Consider the following 23,855-nt stretch of genomic DNA (forward strand, 5'->3'; position numbering starts at 1 on the left):
ACTCTTTCCTACAGGCAATTACGTCAGGTTGAAAGAGCAGCGGCAAAAAAGCCTTGTCATAGCAGCAGACAAGTTTTTGAAGCTGCTTGTGCCTCCAACGTCCCCCGAACAACAAGATGCAGGGTCCTTCAGAGGTTTGCAGCTGTGCATACGCCATCCTGTCGACCTCCTCTATCCACTTCACACAAGCAGAAACGGCTCCAGTGGGCCAAACATTACATGAAGACTGATTTCAAAACTGTTTTGTTCACGGATGAGTGCCATGCAGCGCTCGATGGTCCAGATGGATGGAGTGGAGGATGGCTGGTTGATGGACACCCCACGCAAACACGGCTACAGCGCCAACAAGGAGGAGGTGGAGTAATATTTTTGGCTGGAATCATGGGGAGAGAGATTGTCGGCCCCTTTAGGATCCCTGAAGGCGCTAAATATGAACTCCATAATGTATGTGGATTTTCTCAAACAGCACTTCCTGCCATGGTTCAAGAAGAAGAACCGTGTATTTCACAGAAAGATCATTTTTCTGCATGATAATGCACCATCTCATGCTGCACATAAAACATCTGCATCTCTGGCTGATATGGGCATAAAATGGGACAAACTTATGGTGTGACCCCCATGCTCCCCTGACCTCTACCCCATTCCGAACCTTTGGAGCATCATTAAAAGGAGTGTCTATGATGGCGGGAGGCAGTTCACATCTAAGCAACAGCTCTGGGAGGGTATTCTGTCCTCATGCAAAACAATTGAAGCAGAAACCATCCAAAACCTGACAAATTCAATGGACGAGAGAGTTCAGAAGCTCCTTTCGAACAAGGGGTCCTATGTGAAAATGTAACATCACCTAGAATAAAGTTTTGAGTTGAAAACTGTTTGATTTCAGTTTCTAACAACCTGCTAATGCTTATAATTTCAAAAATGACCATTTTTTTGGTCTTTATTAAAATGAAAAGGTTGATCGAAAAGTTTGGGGGATCTAAGAGTGTGGCAACCCAGTAGTCATGATTACTTCGAATTCTGACAATATGAGGGTCATGCTGCAGGTAGTGCAGCAAGAAGGCACTTATGTGTCTTGCGCATCTCGGAACCCCAAAATTATTTTCCGGGCTAGATGCAGCTAAAAATTATTTTTAATTTTAAATCTGGTGGAGCTTATTATAGATGGCCTAATAGGATCAGTGCTGCACACTGCTACAAAGCCCAAATTATTTTCCAGTCAAGATACAGATAAACATGATTAGTAATTTGAAAGCTTAAAACGTTTGGTAGGGTGATTTTAACCAATCATCAAGCTTTTACTCTCCCCAGGATGACACAGGGGTAGAAAAGTCGTTTCGGATCCATGATTTGTTCATCTTTATGAACGTGAGTCTGTCTACATTATCAGTGGAGAGCCGCGTGCGCTTATCTGTCAGCACACCACCAGCAGCGCTGAACACACGTTCAGACAGAACGCTGGCTGCGGGGCATGACAAGATCTCCAAGGCGTAAGTGGCTAGCTCCGGCCATTTATCCAGATTGGAAGCCCAAAAAGAGCAAGGGTCCAGTGACACAGTCGTGGCTTCAATGTTTACTTGGAGATACTCCTGTACCATCGTCTCTAGGCGTTGACTATGTGTCAGACTTCTTGTCTCCTGTGGCCTTGCAAAGGATGGGCTAAAAAAGTGGTGAAATGATTCCGCAAAATTGATGTTACCAGCAGATACTGTGGTTCTGTTACGGTTTGAGTGCTGAACACTTGACGGTCCCACGGTTGGCAAGTTGGAACTGTGAGATTCACTACGTGCACCACTGGTATTTTGTGGAAAAGCACATGTAAGATTCTGCAACAGTCTCTGCTGATACTCCTGCATGCGTGCATCCCTTTCTATGGCAGGAATAATTTCTGCAAATTTACTTTTGTACCGGGGATCTAACAGTGTGGCAACCCAGTAGTCAGGATTATTTCTAATTCTCACAATTCGAGGGTCATGTTGCAAGTAGTGCAGCAAGAAGGCACTCATGTGTGTTGCGCATCCAGGAGCACCAAGTCCCTGTTGTGTTGGTGGCGAGGTAACAATCATGCTTCCTTCCTCTGTCCTCTCCCCCCAACCTCGCACAACAGAAATGTGATCAAGGTCTCCCTCATCTGATGAGTCTTCCATCAGTTCGTCCTCCACTTATTCCTGGGCTCCTGCACCTTCCTCACTAGTTTGGCTGCTACCATGCGCCCTGGTAAAACCATCTCCCCCACCCTCACATGCCTGCCGCCTTGGTGCTGCCGACCTTCTGGACCTTGCAGATGTTAGCCCTTCCGCATACAACTCCTCCTCCTCTACTTCCTCCACCTCCTCTTGTGCCACCACCTGACTCCGAATTCTGTTTAACATGTGCTCCAGCATGTAAATCACCGGAATAGTCATGCTGATAATGGCATCGTCAGCACTAAACATCTTCGTCGCCATTTCAAAACTGTGCAGAAGGGTGCATAGGTCCCTGATCTGAGACCACTCCTCCAGCGTGATTTGCCCCACCTCTGAATCTCGTTGGCCCAGGCTATACGTCAGAACGTATTGCACCAGGGCTTGTCGGTGCTGCCACAGTCGCTGCAACATGTGCAGAGTTGAATTCCACCGGGTAGGCACATCGCATTTTAGCCGGTGAAGTGGCAGGCCCAACGACTTCTGTAGAGATGTAAGTCGCTGAGCTGCGGGATGCAAACGGCAGAAGTGAGCACACAGCGACCGTGCCCTCTGCAGAAGGCCATCTAGTCTGGGATAGTGGGCTAAAAATTGCTGGACAACCAGGTTAAACACGTGAGCCATACAAGGCACGTGTGTGACATTGCCCCGGCGAAGGGCCGCACCCAGGTTTGCAGCATTGTCGCACACGGCCTTCCCTGGTTTCAGGTCCAGTGGAGACAACCATTCATGAAATTGGTTCTCCAGAGCTGACCACAACTCCTCAGCTGTGTGACTCAAATTTCCCAGACATTTCAATGTAAAAACCGCCTGATGACGTTGAGCCCTACTGCCAGCATAGTAAGGAGGTGTGCAGGATCCCTTCTGCGCAGTTAGAAAGCTTGTGGCATGACGAGACAGGCTTTGGGTGCAGGTGGAAGACCGAGAGGATGTTGAGGAGGCAGAAGCAGTGGAGGAACTTTGACATAAAGAGGATTGACGCACAACTCGTGGGGACGGCAAGACTTGGACAGCAGCCCCTTGTCCTGCTGTCACCATAGTTACCCAGTGCCCAGTCAGCGACATGTAACGCCCCTGTCCATGCCTACTCGTCCAAGTGTCTGTGGTGAAATGCACCCTGTCACACACAGAGATTCTCAAAGAAGCGGTGATGTTGTGTGCGACATGCTGGTGGAGCGCAGGCACACCTTTCTTTGAGAAGTAGTGCCGACTGGGCATCTGGTACTGGGGCACTGCGACGGACATAAGGTCTCGAAAATCCTCTGTGTCCACCAGGCGGAAAGGCAGCATTTCTGTAGCCAAGAGCTTGCAGATGGTGAAATTCAACCTCTTAGCTTTCTCATGGCTAGGTGGAAATGGTCTTTTACTTGTCCACATCTGAGGGACCGAGGGCTGGCTATTGTGCTTAGACGGGGTTGATAAGGGTGTCCCCGGCAAACTGCCGGTCTGTGAGGAAGATGCAGGCGGACATGTTAGGTTGCCTTCATCCAAAGGTGGTGCTATCGATGTCGGACAGCGCTCAACACCAGCTGGTGTTACCACCTCCAAAGAAAATGATGACCTGCCAATCACGCTGGCTGTTGCGGGTAAAGAGGTGGGAGGTCTGCGCCCCAAAACAGGTGTGACTGCTGTCCCCCCAGTCACAGAGGATGAAGAGGCCGCGGATGCACAAGATATGGCAGACGGTGGTTGGCCCGGCCGGCTAGGCCGCATTGTAGCACACTGAGCTTCCCACTGCAACTTATGCTTCATGTCCATGTGCCGGTTCATGCATGAAGTACTCAAACTATGTATTTTTTGGCCTCTACTTAGCTTTTGCTGACAAATGTTACAGATAACACGAGTTGGGTCATCTTTATCGATCTGAAAAAATGCCCAGGCTATGCAAGGCTTAGCACCCATGCGACCTGAAGAGCCACCACGACTTGTGGTGAGAGGCAGAGTTGTGTTTGAGGATGCAGTTGTTGACGTGCTTCCAGTACTACGTCTCTGTCCAGGAAGGCGTAACCTGACCTCGTCGTCACTAGCATCTTCCTCCACCTCCTCTGCTGACCTCATCTCTTGGCTGACTGTGGGTTGACAGTAAGTGGGATCTCCGACCTCATCATCATCACCCTGTGCGTTATCACACCCGTCGTCCTCAGAGCCAACCTGTTCCTGCCCTGACAAAAAACTAAAGTTGTCGCTCCAATCAGGTATTTGAGTCTTATCATCGTCTTCCTCATTGTCTCCACCAACAGGAGTTACAGTTTGGGAATGAGGGTCTACATTATGGTCAGAACCTTCTGCGTCTGGTCCTGGATCCGACTCATAAAGATTCTGGGCATCAGTGCAGATCATTTCCTCGTCTGGATTCACAGAAGCGCTGGAGTCGACCTCTGATTCCCAGGCTATAGTATGAGTAAACAGCTCTGCAGACTCAACCATCTGTTCTACCTCATACTCAGACGGGCAGCTGGAGAATTGGGAGCTGTGAGGAAGCAAGTGCGATTTGGGTGACACATTTGAGGACTGGAGTATTTGTGATGTTGAAGTTGATGTGGAGGAGAGCCCACTTAAAGGAGCACTTGATATCCGTTGAAACACCTGCTGTTTTTGTGCTTCATCTGGAATTTGTAGCGATTGGCGTGGCCGTAAGAAAGGGATCTTATCACATTGTCCGCTAAAAGAAGTAGACATTTTAGTTTGGCTGGAAGATGCTCTTTCTTCTGCAGATGTTACTGTTGCTTTAACACCTACCCCACGGACACAACCTTTTTTCCCCTTCCCAACACGCCTATTCCCCTTTCCACCAGCAGCAGGCCTTTTTCCACTCATTTTGGTGGATACCTAATTCACAACTCTGGAGTTGTTTGCACAAAAAAACAATGGATGGTAACCGAGCAGAGCTGAGTGGCCAAACTGTGGTATTAGGCCAAAACTATTGGCTGGGTTAGATGCAGAAAAAAATTATTTTGAATTTGCAACCTGATGGAGGTCAGTATAGATGGACTAATACAACAAGTCCCGCACACAGCTAGAAGCCCAAATATTTTTTCTGAGGTACTGTAGATGCAGATAAAAATTATTTTTAATTTGCAACCTGATGGAGGTCAGTATAGATGGACTAATAGAGAAAGTCCGACACACTACTAGAAGGCCAAATATTTTTTCAGAGGTAGATGCAGAAAAAAATATATTCAGTTTGCAACCTGATGGAGGTCAGTATAGATGGACTAATACAACAAGTCCCGCACACAGCTAGAAGCCCAAATATTTTTTCAGAGGTACTGTAGATGCAGATAAAAATTATTTTTAATTTGCAACCTGATGGAGGTCAGTATAGATGGACTAATAGAGAAAGTCCGACACACTACTAGAAGGCCAAATATTTTTTCAGAGGTAGATGCAGAAAAAAATATATTCAGTTTGCAACCTGATGGAGGTCAGTATAGATGGACTAATACAACAAGTCCCGCACACAGCTAGAAGCCCAAATATTTTTTCAGAGGTACTGTAGATGCAGATAAAAATTATTTTTAATTTGCAACCTGATGGAGGTCAGTATAGATGGACTAATAGAGAAAGTCCGACACACTACTAGAAGGCCAAATATTTTTTCAGAGGTAGATGCAGAAAAAAATATATTCAGTTTGCAACCTGATGGAGGTCAGTATAGATGGACTAATACAACAAGTCCCACACACAGCTAGAAGCCCAAATATTTTTTCAGAGGTACTGTAGATGCAGATAAAAATTAGTTTTAATTTGCAACCTGATGGAGGTCAGTATAGATGGACTAATAGAGAAAGTCCGACACACTACTAGAAGGCCAAATATTTTTTCAGAGGTAGATGCAGAAAAAAATATATTCAGTTTGCAACCTGATGGAGGTCAGTATAGATGGACTAATACAACAAGTCCCGCACACAGCTAGAAGCCCAAATATTTTTTCAGAGGTACTGTAGATGCAGATAAAAATTATTTTTAATTTGCAACCTGATGGAGGTCAGTATAGATGGACTAATAGAGAAAGTCCGACACACTACTAGAAGGCCAAATATTTTTTCAGAGGTAGATGCAGAAAAAAATATTTTCAGTTTGCAACCTGATGGAGGTCAGTATAGATGGACTAATACAACAAGTCCCACACACTGCTAGAAGCCCAAATATTTTTTCAGAGGTACTGTAGATGCAGATAAAAATTATTTTTAATTTGCAACCTGATGGAGGTCAGTATAGATGGACTAATAGAGAAAGTCCGACACACTACTAGAAGGCCAAATATTTTTTCAGAGGTAGATGCAGAAAAAAATATATTCAGTTTGCAACCTGATGGAGGTCAGTATAGATGGACTAATACAACAAATCCTACACACAGCTAGAAGCCCAAATATTTTTTCAGAGGTACTGTAGATGCAGATAAAAATTATTTTTAATTTGCAACCTGATGGAGGTCAGTATAGATGGACTAATAGAATGATGCTATGCCCAAAAGATTTTACTTCACTAGGTGCAGTAAAAAAATTGGTATTCTATACACAGGTGGTATATCTTGCAACACAGATAGGCTACTCCACTGACTAACACACTCTGCAATAGGCCAAAAAGGATTAGCTTTGCTAGATTCAGCCAAATGCTGTGAAAAAAAGCTTGCACAGCACTGGCACAGACCTGCCTGGCAAAAACTGATAGGAACTCATGTAACCTAGTCCTGAAAAGGACTCCAATTACAATTAGTCTTTACTCCCACAACCTATCTATTTAAGAGCACAGACCTCCCTGATAAAAGTCGTAGGAAATGCTGTAACCTAGTCCTTAAAAGGACTGCAATCACAACTATTCCCTACTCCCAAGCTATCTGTATATTTGTGCGAAAATTGGCTTGAAATTAACAAGGTATAGCGCACACAGCAACAGCGGTGCCGTCTAACACGCAGCTGCAGCAGTGAGAAAATGGTGGCGACGGGGAAAATGGCTTGGTCTTATAGGGCAAGGACATGTGACATACACTGCCAATGACACATGCCCTTGCTTGTGTGAAAAAAAGCACTTCGCTCCGTGTGTGCGCTGCTGATAGGCTGACAGATTGCACCTCCCCACTGTAAATGCGGGAAAGAGAAAAAAAAATGGAGATCTTCATTGTTCCTGCAGAGATCCATCCCCTGCCCCTCCCCCCACCCCGCTGTACACTCAAACTGCGTATTAACATTAATTTTCATCATTACTGAGAAAAAATCCAGTTATGATTTTGGTGCACGAACAGTTATCGAACATAACCTCGAACAGCCGAATTTTTCTCAAATTGTTCGTGTTCGCCGAACGGCTCGAACACCGCCCAAAACAGCTCGAATTTGAGATTGGCGAACAGTTCGAGTAGAACAACGCTCATCTCTAGTAAAGAGACATCCCGGTCCTGGTCATGGCAGGAAGTATCTGCCTAACGCTAGTTGGCTCAAATTTTCACTGTGACCTTGGTAAGAAGAGACATCATAAACTGGACAGTGAGCAATGATCAGAAGGTGCAGCCAAAGAGTAGACTAGTAAGTTGAGTATTAGTTTTTTTAATGTGTTTTTACGGTATTATGCTCTAGGGTTGGAAGAGAGCATAATAAGGAACATTTAATTCAGAGAGAATATCTTTTGCAAATCGAAGTGATCATTAATTGCTGAAAGGGAAACATCTTTTGGAGGTACGTTGCCATCTTCTGGAAGTAAACATGTTTTGAGTGACAATATTTACTTAACACAAGCATTTTGAATGGCTTTAATCTATGATGGGCATTCTTCTTGCTTTCATTTTGGCCTTACCTATTGGCCTACAAAAAATAACCATACTCCCGTTGCTCCTTGTAGAATTTTTGTCTTGATTTCCTCCAAAAAAGTTTTACCTTCTAACACAGTTTATCATCCTAGTGAAGAAATCTCTTTCTGCTTCTAGTGGCTGAACAATAGACAAGAACTTGTGGGACCAAGTTCTGGCTGTGTCCATTTAAAGTATTTTTGGCAAGCACCATCAGATATTTTCCAACCTCTGTTCATTCCTGAGAAACAATGATCTGAGATTTCTCTAGATTTCAGTTCTGATTTACCTTCTGCTCAGGGATTGACTGTCATGTAGGTAGTAATTAATCGATGCTGAAAGATGGCCCATTTTGTGCCCTTGTTGGAAATTAATCTTGCTCTCAATTTACTCAGATCTTTTCTTTAAAGAGATCTTTTATCATTATGGCCTGTCTACAAATGCATTGTTTCTGACCGTGGTATGCAATTTGTCTCTAAACTCTGGAGAACATTGTGTAAAGCTGTGAAAATCAATTAAGGTGTATATTAATGATCCATTGTTCATCAAGAGACACCATTCAAAGTTTTCCTCAAGACTCATTATATCCCTTCAGGGAAGAAGCTCTAACGAGATAAAGGGAGAGGTACTCTTAAGCCCCCGTCTCACATAGCGATATCGCTAGCGAGATCGCTGCTGAGTCACGGTTTTGGTGACTCACCAGCGACCTCTCCAGCGATGTCGCTATGTGTGACACTTTGCAACGATCAGGCCCCTGCTGTGAGGTCGCTGATCGCTGCAAAGTGTCCTGGACCATTTTTTGGTCGTTGGCCTCCCGCTGGCCAGCACACATCGCTGTGTGTGACCAGCGGGACCAGCGATCTGGCTGGTAACTATGGTAAACATCGGGTTACTAGGGGCACGCGCGCACTTAGTAACCCGCTGTTTACCATGGATACCACTCTGCTACGGTGCGCGGAGGCTCCCGCGCACCGTAGCAGAGTGGTATCCATGGTAAACAGCGGGTTACTAGGGGCACACTCGCACTTAGTAACCCGATGTTTACCATAGTTACCAGCCTGCTCCTGCTTAAGCAGCAGGCTGGTAACGGGAGCAGGACATCGTGGAACGATTGTTTCCATGATATCGCTGCTCCCCTGATCGCTGGTGAGCCTGCCTGTTTGACAGCTCACCAGCGATGTATTAGCGATGCAGCAATGATCCCTGACAGGTCGTATCGTTGTCGGGATCGCTGCTGCATCGCTTAGTGTGACGGGTCCTTTACTTTAATTCACATATTTTTCCTCTTATCTTACACACAACACATAAAGAGCTCGTCTGGGATTATCAAAAAGTTGGACTACTGCAAGTAGTAATGAAAGAGCCGCTGTTAAATCCCCCTCAGCTCAAGTGCCACTGCTCTGGAGATACTGCTGTTTCTGAAGTCCGAGAATAAGCCTCATTGGTCACTCAAATATCACTATTGAGGTCAATGACTTGTTGCAGTGGTCATGTAACCATTAGATTTATCAAGACTATAAGACCTATGGAAGTCACTGGAGCTGTGGTGCTGAAGCATAAAGGAGATAAACTGGGATTTTCTTTGACTTTTTTTACTTTTCAAAGTCTCAAACAACCCTTTCAATTCTACGGGTTCTGAGATCTATGATTTTGCAGGTGTTCTAACTTACTGAATTTATAAGTATTTTTTTGCAGGTCCTGTTATTACTTTGTCCTTTATCTTTGCTTCGGTGCATGATGCTGACTAGGCTAAGTATTCTGACAGTCTCCTTGATTTAACCTTTGGACTGATGTTTGACACTAGTACCTCCTCACCGGTATTGACTGGCTCAGTTCTGACTTTGGCTGTGTATTAACATTTTCTTACAAATTTGACAACTTGTTGATGATCTTTAGCTAGCCCCTGACTTTCTTGCATTCTGCCTTACCACTCCCAAATTAAGATTGCTACTCTTGGAAACATGACTTGGATATTCCCTGCAAGCAAGGTCCATGAAAGATGGTTTAAGGGTGAAAACAAAGCAAATCAAATACTTAGACTCTAGATTAGAAAAGATGTAGAAGATATGATCATCTCACCTATCCACAAGTGCACAGGATCCCAAATCCAAGGAAAGGCAGTTCACGAAAGAAAATAGTAGATCCAGCATGAAACATCCCTGGCGGCATGCTGGCATGGCTTACCATCTCCCACCATGCAAGACCGCCAACTTAGATTTGGAGAAAGTAATGAATCACCTGGAAGCACTCCCTGACAAACTGGAAACTCTTTCTTGCTCTTTCTGATGAGTCTCCTCCAAGGGAGCTCGTTTTATTTGTTTTTGAGCTGCAGGCCAGCAGATCCAGATAACTACTCCACTCCCTAAAGACAGGGTTACATGCTGGATAACAAGACACCACAAAGGAGAGATCAATTTTTAATTTTAATTCGATATTACTAATATACTATACTTAGATCTGCGCCCCCCTTTCTTTTCTCCTTTTTCTTTTTTTATTCAAGTATAGATTTTACGAAAGTCAAACGCAGTCCAGGTGCCGGAAGATGGGGTAGAACCCGATGAGGGTCTCCTGGCTGGGACACTGGGGGTAGTTGTAGGTTTACCCCCTTTCCAGCTGGCGGCGGCTGACTTCCATGCCTCATAGGTATCCACGATCTGGGCTGCTTGGGTGGCTTCCTTTGGCTCGCGGTCAAGCACAAACTGTTGCACTTCCACTGGGCAAAGATGAAGAAACTGGTCCTTCACCATCAGATCCTTTAGGTCCTCGAAGGTGGTAACGGACAGTCCTTGGACCCACTGTTCAAAGTTGATTCTGAGCCCATCCACCAAATCACTGTAGCTGTCATGTGGTCCACGTTGGAGGGCTCTGAACTTTTTCCGGTAAACCTCCGGAGTCAGCTGGTACTTTTTTATCAGGGCCTCCTTGACGGCCTCGTAGTCTCAATCTTGTTTCTGAGGGAGAGAAGCAAACACCTCCAGGGCTTTTCCTCTGAGCCCGGGGTTTAAGTTGCCCTGGGTTCAGCTGCCCATGCACCCACTGGTGCATGGGCAGCTGATACTGTCTGCAGGCCTTTTCAAAGCCTCGCAGAAATATGTCCAAGTCCCCATCCTTTTCCATCACAGGGAAATGTTCAGGACGGGGTTTAAAGCAGTTTGCACTGTTGGACTCATGGGTCTGTGTGGAGGATGACTCCTTCTGAATCCGGGCTAGCTTCAGCTGGTGTTGTCGGTCAGCTTGTGCCTGGCACTCCGCTCACTCCTGGAACTTCAGGATCAGCTGCAGTTGTCCGTCATGATCATCTGCGGCGAGCTGCTCCAAGGCCATCTACAGGTGGGGGTCCACACTACCCTGGCTGTGGGAATGGATGGCAATCACAGGTGGGACCCCTGCAGCAACAACATCCGGGCCTTGGCTGACCGCCCCATCATCACGGCTCTGCTGTCGGACAGGTTCTGCATCACCTTACAACAGTTCAGCAATCATTTTGGCCTTGGTTTTTCCCGTGGGGTCAATCTGCCTCAGCTCACAGAGGGCAGTGATAGTGGTCTTCGCCTGCTGGTGATACCAGGGCTCTCCACGTGTAGCCATTATTGCCAAATAAAAAATAGGACAGAAAAACAAGAGAAGGGAAGGGGTTGCAACTGCTACACATATAGTAATATCCCAGATAAAAAATTTTTAAAACACTGATTGTGATTTCTTAAAACTCTGCACAGAATTCTCACAAGAATCGTTCAAGTTTTCTGTAACAGGAATGATTGCTCAATCCAACCACTGATGTGCTGAAATATCCCACCGCTTGCCACCAATTTGTCATGAATTCCAACACACACAGAGGGACGACACCAGTGAGATCATGCAATATCTCGCTGTGCCGTCACGCTGTCCGTATTTCATCTGCAGTCACGAGCACGCGATCCAGACTACTCTCTACGTAGGTATCGGTAAGCAACCAGTGAGCATATGGCGTCACACCTCGGAGATTCCAAAGCCTGGAATCCGTGTTTAACGCCCTTCGTAAGGTCACTGTCAGCTTCGTGATAGCCTATTTATTATTATTCTCTGCCACCACCAGCTGAGTTTGAAATATAATACAGGCCTGGCCGGACACCTGCATTTTGGTAGCGTATATGGCTTCGGGGAAGGGAATGATTACAGAACAAAAGAAACGGGACTATTAAATTTTATATTTAATCCAAAAGAGAGGCAGTGTTTAGGAAAAATATATACAAGGATGTTACAAAGGAGACATTATAATACATAGGCAGTTACATAAAATAAACAGGATAAAAGAAGATAACTTACACTATGCGATCACGGAGATGATTCGATATACTGTAGGTGGAGGAGGGGCCCCCCAGTTGGATTATGCTGTTGTTGAACAGGACCCGTTGCTTATAATTCTTATTCCCCCCTGGCAATGAGTGCTCCTGTCTTCTCCATGGATTCTCTTATACCTAAGGGGAGATCTGGCCACACGCTCCTGGTGGTGACATCATGTGGGCCAGTCTCCAGCCTGTACATTTTTATTAAAACCGCTAACTTCTGCAATAACTCATCGCTCGTTGATTGCAGAAGCTTGGAACCTACGCCATTTTTTCCCTTATGATTTTATCTTTATTTAGAGACCCCACATCACATAGGTGCAGTCTGTTATTCTGGTATTTTTGCATTACAGCTCCCTGATTTTGCTTACAGCACTGGAAAACTACATATACATTCCTGGGCTGATTTGGTCACTACCTATATGGGTCCCATTGCTGTCGGACATATGGAACTCACAATATTTCATAGTTCATATCGAAGTCAGCGCGTCTGCAAATTTCCCTTTGAGGCTCGGGAAGCAGCCTCACGGTTACACGCAAATTATTGCAAGCCAGCGTTTTAATTACCTCATGCATCTTTCAGAGGCAAGATGCTTGCTACCTAATGAAGTTATAACACTCCTTGGCTGGCATTGTTTGCATAAGCTATTTCTGAGGCGTGTGCTAATTGGCGCTTTTGTGCTGGGGAAAATGGGACATCTCGGTGCTGACAAATGGTGAGGGGAGTAAGGGAGGGGGGTGAACATCTATGTCAGGCAAATATGGAAGAACATTTTCCTGACAATGTTCATTTTGTTTCTGTCTTAGGTTTTTTTTGTTTAATGGCCAATGTGAACATGTCAATATTTTGCATGCATACCAACTTATACTCCAGTTAATTTTTTTGGTTTAATTTACAGCATATTTAGATGCCATTAAACTTTCCTTGATTTTCTTTTTAATGCCCTACTGCAAAGTCTCTGAAGGACCACCCCTTAATTCACAGTCACTCCTTTACATCTGTAACATGGGAACTCAAAAATGTGACAATATTCCATTAAGTTCCCAATATTAAGACCATATTCATTACCTTCTATGCCTGTCCTATTAAACACAAATTGGCAAGATGAGCTCTCTATACCTACAAAGGTGAGATGGTGCCTATAATGTTCAATTCCTTGACAACAGGACTCTAACACCTGTATTTATGACTCACTACATGGATTCAATACACACCTCCACCAGATGGTCTCCAGATAAATAAACATTCCCACAGACTTGCCATTTGCAACTAAAACCCCTAAATTTGATCTCTTTGGCTTATCATTAGGAGGTATCACCCATAAACACCTCATGAACAAATGTATTTCTGTAACATCTCTTAAATGTTGTGTCTTTTGTCTTATCCATTCATTTGTAATATTGCCTGAAGAAAGAGCCTTTGTGCTCTGAAAGCTTGCATATATATATTTTTTTCTGGTTAGCCAATAAAGGTATCACTCCTAGAATGCTTCTGTTGTTTTTGGGCATACAAGTATTTACACTGATGTTTCTGGCTAACAGGGTACCACAATATAACTTTGTATTGTACTTTAAGATTTATTTAAATTAGATTTTCCCTGATTTCCTTTATTAATATCCCATTGTATTTTTCAATGCAGACCCATCATTTCTATCTTTGTTCTGCTTCAATTTATGCATGGAAAGCTCCTTGTGTGCCATATTGAAGAAATACCAAGAGCGATGCTTGGAAGTTTATTAATAGTGTTGGGTGAACGTGCTCAGATAAGGGGTTTTCCGAGCAAGCTCGAGTCCTAACGGCGTATCTTCAGCGTGCTCACAAAATATGTTTGCGTCGACGCGGCTACATGATTCTCAGCTGTTTGACAGCCACGAGACATGCAGAAATTCCCTGACAAACAAGCAATCCCAGCATGTGTCACAGCTTTTTTGACAGCCGTGATACATGCAACTGTGGTGACACGAACATATTTTGCGAGCATGTTGAAGATACTCGGTTAGGACTTGAGCGTGCTTGGATAATTCCTTATCCGAGCACATTCAAGTAACACTATTTATGAACTCTTCAGAATTTTTTCTATTTTTGCATAAACTGAACCTAAAACTACATCAGATTTTCAATCAAGTCCTAAAAGTAGATAAAGAGGACCAAATAAAGAAAATGTGTCAAAAATATTAGGCTTTGTCAAGAGGGATGCAAGGTCACATGAGACAGATAAACTAGACTGATGACTTTTTTTGTCTCTCATGACCAAGCCACTTTCCTGGCACTTTCTGTTGGTAAAGTACCAGGAGAGAAGGTGGACAGCAGCATCAGCATTAAGAGCATTGCGAGAGAAGCTGAGGACCAAGGGCGTGTAAGTATCACACTGGCACATTTGCTGACCTTAGTGGCCTTTTCAGTTTGGTTAGAACTGTGGGTCTCATTGTGTACTTGTTATTTCTACCTATGGAAGTTGCCTCTTTATGATTGAACAGTGTCATAGCGAGAGAAAAGTCCACGCAAACAGAGCTGAACAAAATGAAATGCCCAGGTGAAATATTAAAAAATTTACAGGCTCCTGAAATTTTAGTGCCCAGTATCAGCACAATGGTGTGGAGAAAAAGATAAATGTAAAAAAAAAAATTATGTATACTGTATTTCTGCTACTATTTGCAGGAATGTACATTTTATAAGGCAAAAATTGGTGATCGGTCCTCTTTCAAGCAATTCAAATATTTCTAGTGCTCGTTAATCTGGAATTATTCCAGTGGTTACACCACTCTCATAAATGAGCTAATACTTTTGCCTAGAGATGGACAACATTATTTGAGTGGAATTGAATGATACTTAAATTTTATAAAAAACATTTTTGCAATTCACTGCAACACATTTAACTATGTGGCAACCATTTTGCTGAACTCTAGAAGGCTGGCAACAGGTTAAAAAAAACAATGATCATCTCACCACTTACCTACCTGGCTCACTGCCTTCCATTGACCCTCAGTGCCTCTTATGACCACCATTGTGAACCAAAATCTTGGACCGCTTCAAGCGAAGCTGGGCCTTCCAGCCTTGACCAGTCCTGGAATGTCCTTGTTCCTTTGCATTATAAGATGACAATGCATGTTTAGCAGGTAAAGAGACATCCCGGTCCTGGTCATGGCTGGAAGTATCTGCCTAACGCTAGTTGGCTCAAAGTTTCACTGTGACCTTGGTAAGAAGAGCCTTCACAAAACGGACAGTGGGCAATGATCAGAAGGTGCAGCCAAAGAGGAGACTAGTAAGTTGAGTATTAGTTTTTTTAATGTGTTTTTATGATATTATGCTCTAGGGTTGGAAGAGAGCATAATAATGAATATTTAATTCAGAGAGAATATCTTTTGCAAATCGAAGTGACCATTAATTGCTGAAAGTGAAACATCTTTTGGAGGTACGTTGCCATCTTCTGGAAGTAAACATGTTTTGAGTGACAATATTTACTTAACACAAGCATTTTGAATGGCTTTAATCTATGATGGGCATTCTTCTCGCTTTCATTTTGTCCTTACCTATTGCCCTACAAAAAAATAACCATACACCTGATGCTCCTAGTAGATTTTTTGTCTTGATTTCCCCCAAAAAATGTTTTACCTTCTAACACAGTTTATCACCCTAGTGAAGAAATCTCTTTCTGCTTCCAGTGGCTGAACTATAGACAAGAACTTGTGGGACCAAGTTCTGGCTGTGTCCATTTAAAGTATTTTTGGCAAGCACCATCAGATATTTTCCAACCTCTGTTCATTCCTGAGAAACAATGATCTGAGATTTCTATAGATTTAAGTTCTGATTTACCTTCTGCTCAAGGATTGACTGTCATGTAGGTAGTAATTAGTCGATGCTCAAACATGGCCCATTTTGTGCCCTTGTTGGAAATTAATCTTGCTCTCAATTTACTCAGGTCTTTTCTTTAAAGAGATCTTTTATCATTATGGCCTGTCTACAAATGCATTGTTTCTGACCGTGGTATGCAATTTGTCTCTAAACTCTGGAGAACATTGTGTAAAGCTGTGAAAATCAATTAAGGTGTATATTAATGATTCATTGTTCAGCAAGAGACACCATTCAAAGTTTTCCTCAAGATTCATTATATCCCTTCAGGGAAGAAGCTCTAACGAGATAAGGGGAGAGGTACTCTTACTTTAATTCACATATTTTTCCTCTTATCTCACACACAATACATAAAGAGCTCGTCTGGGATTATCAAAAAGTTGGACTACTGCAAGTACCGCCGTTAAATCCCCCTCAGCTCAAGTGCCACTGCTCTGGAGATACTGCTGGTTCTAAAGTCCAAGCACAAACCTCATTGGTCACTCAAATATCACTATTGAGGTCGATGACTTGTTGCAGTGGTCATGTAACCATTAGATTTATCAAGACTATAAGACCTATGGAAGTCACTGGAGCTGTGGTGCTGAAGCATAAAGGAGATAAACAGGGATTTTCTTTGACTTTTTTTACTTTTCAAAGTCTCAAACAACCCTTTCAATTCTACGGGTTCTGAGATCTACGATTTCGCAGGTGATCCAACTTAGTGAATTTATAAGTATTTTCTTTGCAGGTCCTGTTATTACTTTGCCCTTTATCTTTGCTTCTGCGCATGATGCTGACTAGGCTTAGTATTCTGACACTCCTTGATTTAACCTTTGGACTGATGTTTGACACTAGTACCTCCTCAGTGGTATTGACTGGTTCAGTTCTGACTTTGGTTGTGTATTAACATTTCTTACGAATTTGACAACTTGTTGATGATCTTTAGCTAGCCCCTGACTTTCTTGCATTCTGCCTTACCACTCCCAAATTAAGATTGCTACTTTTGGAACCATGACTTGGATATCCCCTGCAAGCAAGGTCCATGAAACATGGTTTAAGAGTGAAATCAAAGCAAATCAAATACTTAGACTCTAGATTAGAAAAGATATAGAAGATATGATCATCTCACCTATCCACAAGTGCACAGGTTCCCAAATCCAAGGAAAGGCAGTTCACGAAAGAAAATAGTAGATCCAGCATGAAACATCCCTGGCGGCATGCTGGCATGGCTTACCATCTCCCACCATGCAAGACGGCCAACTTACCTATCAGTCCAGGCTGCACACTTTGCTCCATTACCTCCTGTGTGCATGTCTCTTGTCTGATTGCTTAGGGTGGCAGCGCGGTTACTGCCTGATTCTTAAAGTTACAGTGTGTGCAGTCCTAATGCCTCCCCAGTCTATTGCTCTGAGTCACTGTATACTTAAACCCCCTCCACCCAGTAGGAGGTGCCTGAGCAACACTTTCTTTCAGTGTGTTCTGTGCAACTGAGTTGCCAGGTCCTGTCCTACATCTAGTTTGTTCCGCCACCCTGGGGACTGTATACCCAGCCACGTTACCTGTATCTGTGACTTCTTGTCTGTTTCCGCCTCCCTGATTTGCTGAGTACCCAGGCTTGTTCCTGTATCTTGTTCCTGCTTCAGTTCCTGTCTGATCTGTGTCCTAGCCTGTTACCTGTTTGTCTCTATGTCCGTACCTTCCCTTTTCCTGCAGTGTCTGAACCTGCACCTAACTCCAACTCATTGTCTCTGTACTTCTGTTTGTGAGTTTTGTGTCCACTCGCTACTTCATTGTAATTACCTTGTGTGTATCTGGTTCTGCTTGTCCCTTTTCCCTGCCTCCGTATCTACCTCCAGTGTTCTAACTATCTTCCTGTGTTTCCCAGTCTGTTCCATGTTAGCAGTGCCCTGTCCTGTCTGCCTGCACCTTTTGCTCTGTGGTTTCGCACTGCTCTGTTCTGCTCCGCTTGTTCCTCCGCACTTGCGGTTTCGCTCTGCTCTCTTCTGCCTCGCTTGTGGTTAGTGATCCCACTGGACCATGAACCGAGGAGTGCCTGGAGGGGAGTGACTAAGTATCAACCCTGTCCGACCAAGGTCGCACGGTGGCTCAGTCGACTCCGTGAACCAGGGAGGAGCCGAGCAGAGGGAACAGGTGCTACTCCAGGTCAGACCCTGGTCACAGCTGTTGACCCACATCCGGGAATGCAGGACCAGGCAGGTTAGATTTGCATATAGACAGGAGGGTACTGGCAGGCACGGCTGGTATGCAGACAGGTGGTTATTGGCAGGCACGGCTGTTATGCAGACAGGTGGGCACTGGCAGGCACGGCTGGAATGCAGACAGATGGGCACTGGCAGGCACAGTTGGCATGCAGGCAAGATAGGGACCAGTACAGACTGGGATACAGAAACGGAGCCGCAGGTACAGTAGACAAGCAGAGCAGAGCAAAACCTGCAGATGCGTTAGACAAGCAGAGCAGAGCAAAACCTGCAGATGCAGTAGACAAGCAGAGCAGAGCAAAACCCGCAGGTGCGGTAGAAAAGCAGAGCAGGGCAAAATCCGCAGGAGCGGTAGACAAGCAGAGCAAAACGCACAGGTGCAGTAGACAAGCAGAGCAGAGCAAAACCTGCAGGTGCGGTAGACAAGTAGAGCAGAGCAAAACCCACAGGTGCGGTAGACAAGCAGAGCAGAGCAAAACCCGCAGGTGCGGTAGACAAGCAGAGCAGAGCAAAACCTGCAGATGTGGTAGACAAGCAGAGCAGAGCAAAACCCGCTGATGCAGTAGACTAGCAGAGCAGAGCGAAACCCGCAGGTGCAGTAGACAAGCAGTGCAAAGCAAAACCCGCAGGTGCGGTAGACAAGCAGAGTAGAGCAAAACCCGCAGATGCGTCAGACAAGCATAGCTGAGCAAAACCCACAGATGCAGTAGACGAGCAGAGCAGAGCAAAACCCACAGGTGCGGTAGACAAGCAGAGCAGAGCAAAACCCAAAGGTGCGGTAAACAAGGTTCAGACACTGCAGGAAAAGGGAAGGTTCGGACATAGAGACAAACAGGCAATGGGCTAGGACACAGTTCAGACAGGAACTGAACCAGGAACAAGATACAGGAATGAGCCTGGGAACTCAGCCCCCAGGGTGGCGGAGACAGACTAGAAGTCACAGATACAGGTACCAGGAATGGGTATACAGCCCCCAGGTGTGGAACAGACAAGATACAGGACAGGACCTGGCAACTCAGTTGCAAGGAACACACTTTAGAAAAGTGTTGCTCAGGTACCCCCTACTGGGTGGAGGGGGTTTAAGTATCCAGTGACTCACAGCAATAGGATAGGGAGGCATTAGGAGTGCGCACACAGTAACTATAAGAATCAGGCAGTATCTGCGCCCTAAGCAATCAGACAAGAGACACAGCAGGTACTGGAGCAAAGTGTGCAGCCTGGATTGATAGGTAAAATGGTGGTCTTGCATGGTGGGAGGTGGTAATCCATGCCAGCACGCCGCCAGGGATGTTACAGTTTGTCCTCCACACTTGCGGTTTCGCTCTGCTCTGTTTTGCCTGACTTGTCCTCTGCACCTGCGGTTTCACTCTGCCTCACTTGTCCTCCACACCTGCGGTTTCGCTCTACTTTGTTCTGCCTCGCCTGTCCTCCGCACCTGCGGTTTCGCTCTGCTCTGTTATGCCCTGCTTGTCCTCCACACCTGCGGTTTCGCTCTGCTCTGCTTGTCCTCTGCACCTGCGGTTTTTACTCTGCTTGTCCTCTGCACCTGCGGTTTTCACTCTGCTCTGCTTGTCCTTTGCACCTGCGGTTTTCGCTCTGCTCTGCTTGTCCTCCACACCTGCGGTTTCACTCTGCTCTGCTTGTCCTCTGCTCCTGCGGTTTCGCTCTGCTTGTCCTCTGCACCTGCGGTTTCACTCTGCTATGCTTGTCCTCCGCACCTGTAGTTTCGCTCTGCTCTGCTTGTACTCCGTACCTGCTGTTTCGCTCTGCTCTGCTTGTCCTCCGCACCTGTGGTTTTGCTCTGCTCTGCTAGTCCTCTGCACCTGCGGTTTGTTCCTGTATCGCAGTCTGTACTGGTCCCTATCCAGCCTGCTTTCCTACCTGCCAGTACCCACCTGTCTGCATACCTGCCAGTACCCACCTGTCTACATACCAGCCATGCCTGCCAGTACCCACCTGTCTGCATATCAGTCATGCCTGCCAGTACCCACCTGTCTGCATGCCAGCCGTGCCAGCCAATACCCACCTGTCTGCATACCAGCTGTGCCTGCCAGTACCCACCTGTCTGCATATCAGCCGTGCCTGCCCGTTCCTGTATTCCCCGGTGTGGGTCAACAGCTGTGACCGGGGTCTGACCTGGAGTAGCACCTGGGCCACCTCTCATGTCCCTCCTCAGACCACGGAGTCGATTAAGTCGCCGTGTGTTCGTGGTCTGATCTGGCGAGGCCCCTAGTCACGTCCTTCCAGGCACTCCTCGGTTCATGGCAAAGTGGTACCACTAACCATGCTCACACCAGTCAGTCCAGGCGTGAGCGTAACACAGCACTTCAAATAAGATGCAAAAGTTTTTTTTATTCCTATAATGTTCCAAAAGTAAAAACATAGCAAATCCACATCACCAACTGGAGAAACATATCATCCGAGGATAAAAGTCCCAAGAGAATGAGTATTCAGAGTTCAGGTTGACGCATTTCGAAGTGATACTTCTTATTCATAACCTGAATAATGAATAATGAAGTATCACTTCGAAATGCGTTAACCAGGACTATGAATACTCATTCTCTTGAGACTTTTATCCTCGGATAATATGTTTCTCCAGTTGATGATGTAGGTTTGCTATGTTTTTACTTATGGAACATTATTGGAATAAAAAAAATCTTTTGCATCTTATCTGAAGTTTTGGATCTACTATTTTCTTTCGTGGACAGACACTAGGTTAACCAGCGCCAATTGGACTGAGGTTTTGAAGATCCACTTTCAATTCAAGTAAAACAAAATTGACATAAACTGCAGTGAAGTGTGTAAGGCTCTGTTCACACCTAGGGGTTTTAGTCCTGTTTCTCTGTTCTGTCTTAGGATCAGAACTCAGATTGCAGGTGTGAACAGAGCCTAACAGTTTCTAACAAGCAGCAATTATTAGCACTGTAAATATTTATTCTTTGTAATATTTCTTGTTAGGACACAATGTTATGTTCTACATCTTCCTTCTATGTTCACAAATCTAGTTACATTTCCCCCACAAATTCAATCTATAGCTAAAATCACATAAGGATGAGGAATATGTAGCTGCAGCTTATCATTGACTGTTTTAGTGAATCAGTATGAAGAGAAAAGAGGGAGTAATGTATTTCAGTTCAGTTATAAAAATGGACCTTTAAAGGTGTTCTACACTGTCTTAAATTTTTTTGATATTAGCTACTGTAGCTATAATAAAAAAAAGTAGTACTTAGTCCCTGGGTCATTTACAAGCTCTTGACATTAGCACTGCAGCCAATCACTGAGCTCAGCAGTTCATGCTATCTACAAAATCTGAGCAGCTGAAATCAGTGACTGGCTGCAGTGATGTTGACGTGACATCAATGCTGCAAACAAGCAACACAGACCGGAGAAGCATTGGAGAGCAAATAGAAGAACGTTTTGTAAAATTGGACAGTGCTTTAATGGACATTTGAAACATATCTTAGACAGTACAAAAATGTTTTTGCCATTTTTGCAACACTTACATATTAAATACATATATATATATATATATATATATATATATAATGTTTACAAACTTATACCTTAAAAATTGCCTATGAAATAATAAAGATAATAATTGATACATTTATGACTACCAAAATGTAATTACCGTACTGCTCGTTAAAGAAATATAAATCTTCATCAGAAGACACAAGTTCTGCCACAAAAGCTGTAAAATAAAAGAGAGCAAATATATTTATTTTTGAAATTGTACAACATTCTTTATCACACAAATATTTATTACACAGGATAATAATCTACGTCTTCTGATTGCAGAATATTCTATAAACAATAAAAACATATTAATACTATTTGTGGAGAGATCATTAGATGATTGATGGAATGATTGTTTTTAGCACTTGTTATGGCTGAGGTCACGTGACAATTAACCAATTAGGCTAATAACACTCAGCTCAAACTCTGAGTTTGATCTGGGTGTAAAGTTAGCGTGATCTGTTTCTCCGATCCGATTCCCTCGCTTTCGAGAAACGGAGCACAGGTGCAGAAAAGATGGAGAACTTAATTTCTCCATCTTTTCCATTGTCTTTGTCCGCAGTAACTGGACTCTACTTGGATGACATCCGAATGCAGTCTGATGTTACACACACACCCCTAGACTTGAAGATCTAAGCTTCGGAATATCGCAGATCTACACTGCCCCATGATATAACATTATGTAGAGTGCTATTCGATAAAACATTGGATAGCAGTAGGCCATGTTATACGCTAGTGTAAGCGAGCCCTAAAGGAAACCTGTCAGCAGGATTTCACACCCCATACTATTTATATGAGCAAGTAACTCTTTCAAAGTCAAGACCAGCAATACCTTTACATGGCCAAACCATTACTCTATTACTGAGAAATGAGCTTTTGAATTGCTATATAAATGGCTAAGGTAGATCTGAAGCCTCTGTCACACCAGCTGTATACCCTATGCCCTATCGAGCACCACCTCCTACTCCTGTTTTACTCATGGCTTCTTTGTCGGAAATTACACAGCATAGGGGCTATCAATCAAGCCGGAGAAGGCAGTGCTGGGCAAGAAATAGAGTTGGCATGCCAAAAGTTTCAGATCTTCCACAGCCATTTGCCTATCAATTCAAGTGCTGATTTTCTCAGTAGCAGAGTAATGGACTGGCCATGTAAAGGTTTTGCTGGTCTTGTCTTTGAAAGAGCTACTAGTGCTTATAAATAGTTTGGGGTGTGAAATCATGCTATGATGCTTCCTTTAAAGTTGTAAAAGATAAATAGGGTAATTAGAATGCATTTCAAAATCTCTTTGAATAAGCTACCTATTGATATCATTAGGAAAACATTCCTATGGTACATACGATGCCATTTTGTTCCAAATGCTATTTTAAAAACTGAAGTAGACAATTATAATCAATTATAGTCAATTATTGAGACACTACTGTGTGAAATACAGCTCTAATTTTGACCACTGAAAAATAAAAATATGTTCACACAATTTTTTTACGCAGATTTTTCAAACTAAAAAAAAAATATAAAGAATATTTAAAAAAATGACTTGATGTCGATTTTGATGTGATTTTCATCTATGGGTAATTTCTATTCTGCTTCTTATCACTTAGTGGTAAAGTGTGCATGAATTGTAGCACAACTCTATTTCCTTGAATTAGCCTGAAATTGTAATCTGTTAAAGAGATGTTTTACTTAATAAAAGGGGCTGTCCATTTTAGAAAACCTTTTTTACATTTACTCTTTTAGGGATTTTAGAGTTTATAGAAAGGTGTCCTCTATTTAGGATAGAGTGGAAAGCGGATACAAAGGCTAATATAACATTAGTGTAAAATCAGGATATATACAAATGCCCCTGTAAACTGTCCTGATTACGATGACAAGTAGAGACGAACAAATATGCAAAGATACCAAGTCAGCAAATCACACAGATTTAACAAGGAAATTTTATTTGCAGCAAAGTTATTTGATGCAAATTATTTGTTCAATATTATGCTTTGGGGTCTTTCCAGAACT

This window comes from Phyllobates terribilis, unplaced genomic scaffold (genome assembly GCF_046119375.1).
Source record: "Phyllobates terribilis strain yellow unplaced genomic scaffold, ASM4611937v1 Scaffold_13__5_contigs__length_258822181, whole genome shotgun sequence".
In the NCBI taxonomy this organism is placed as follows: Eukaryota; Metazoa; Chordata; class Amphibia; order Anura; family Dendrobatidae; genus Phyllobates; species Phyllobates terribilis.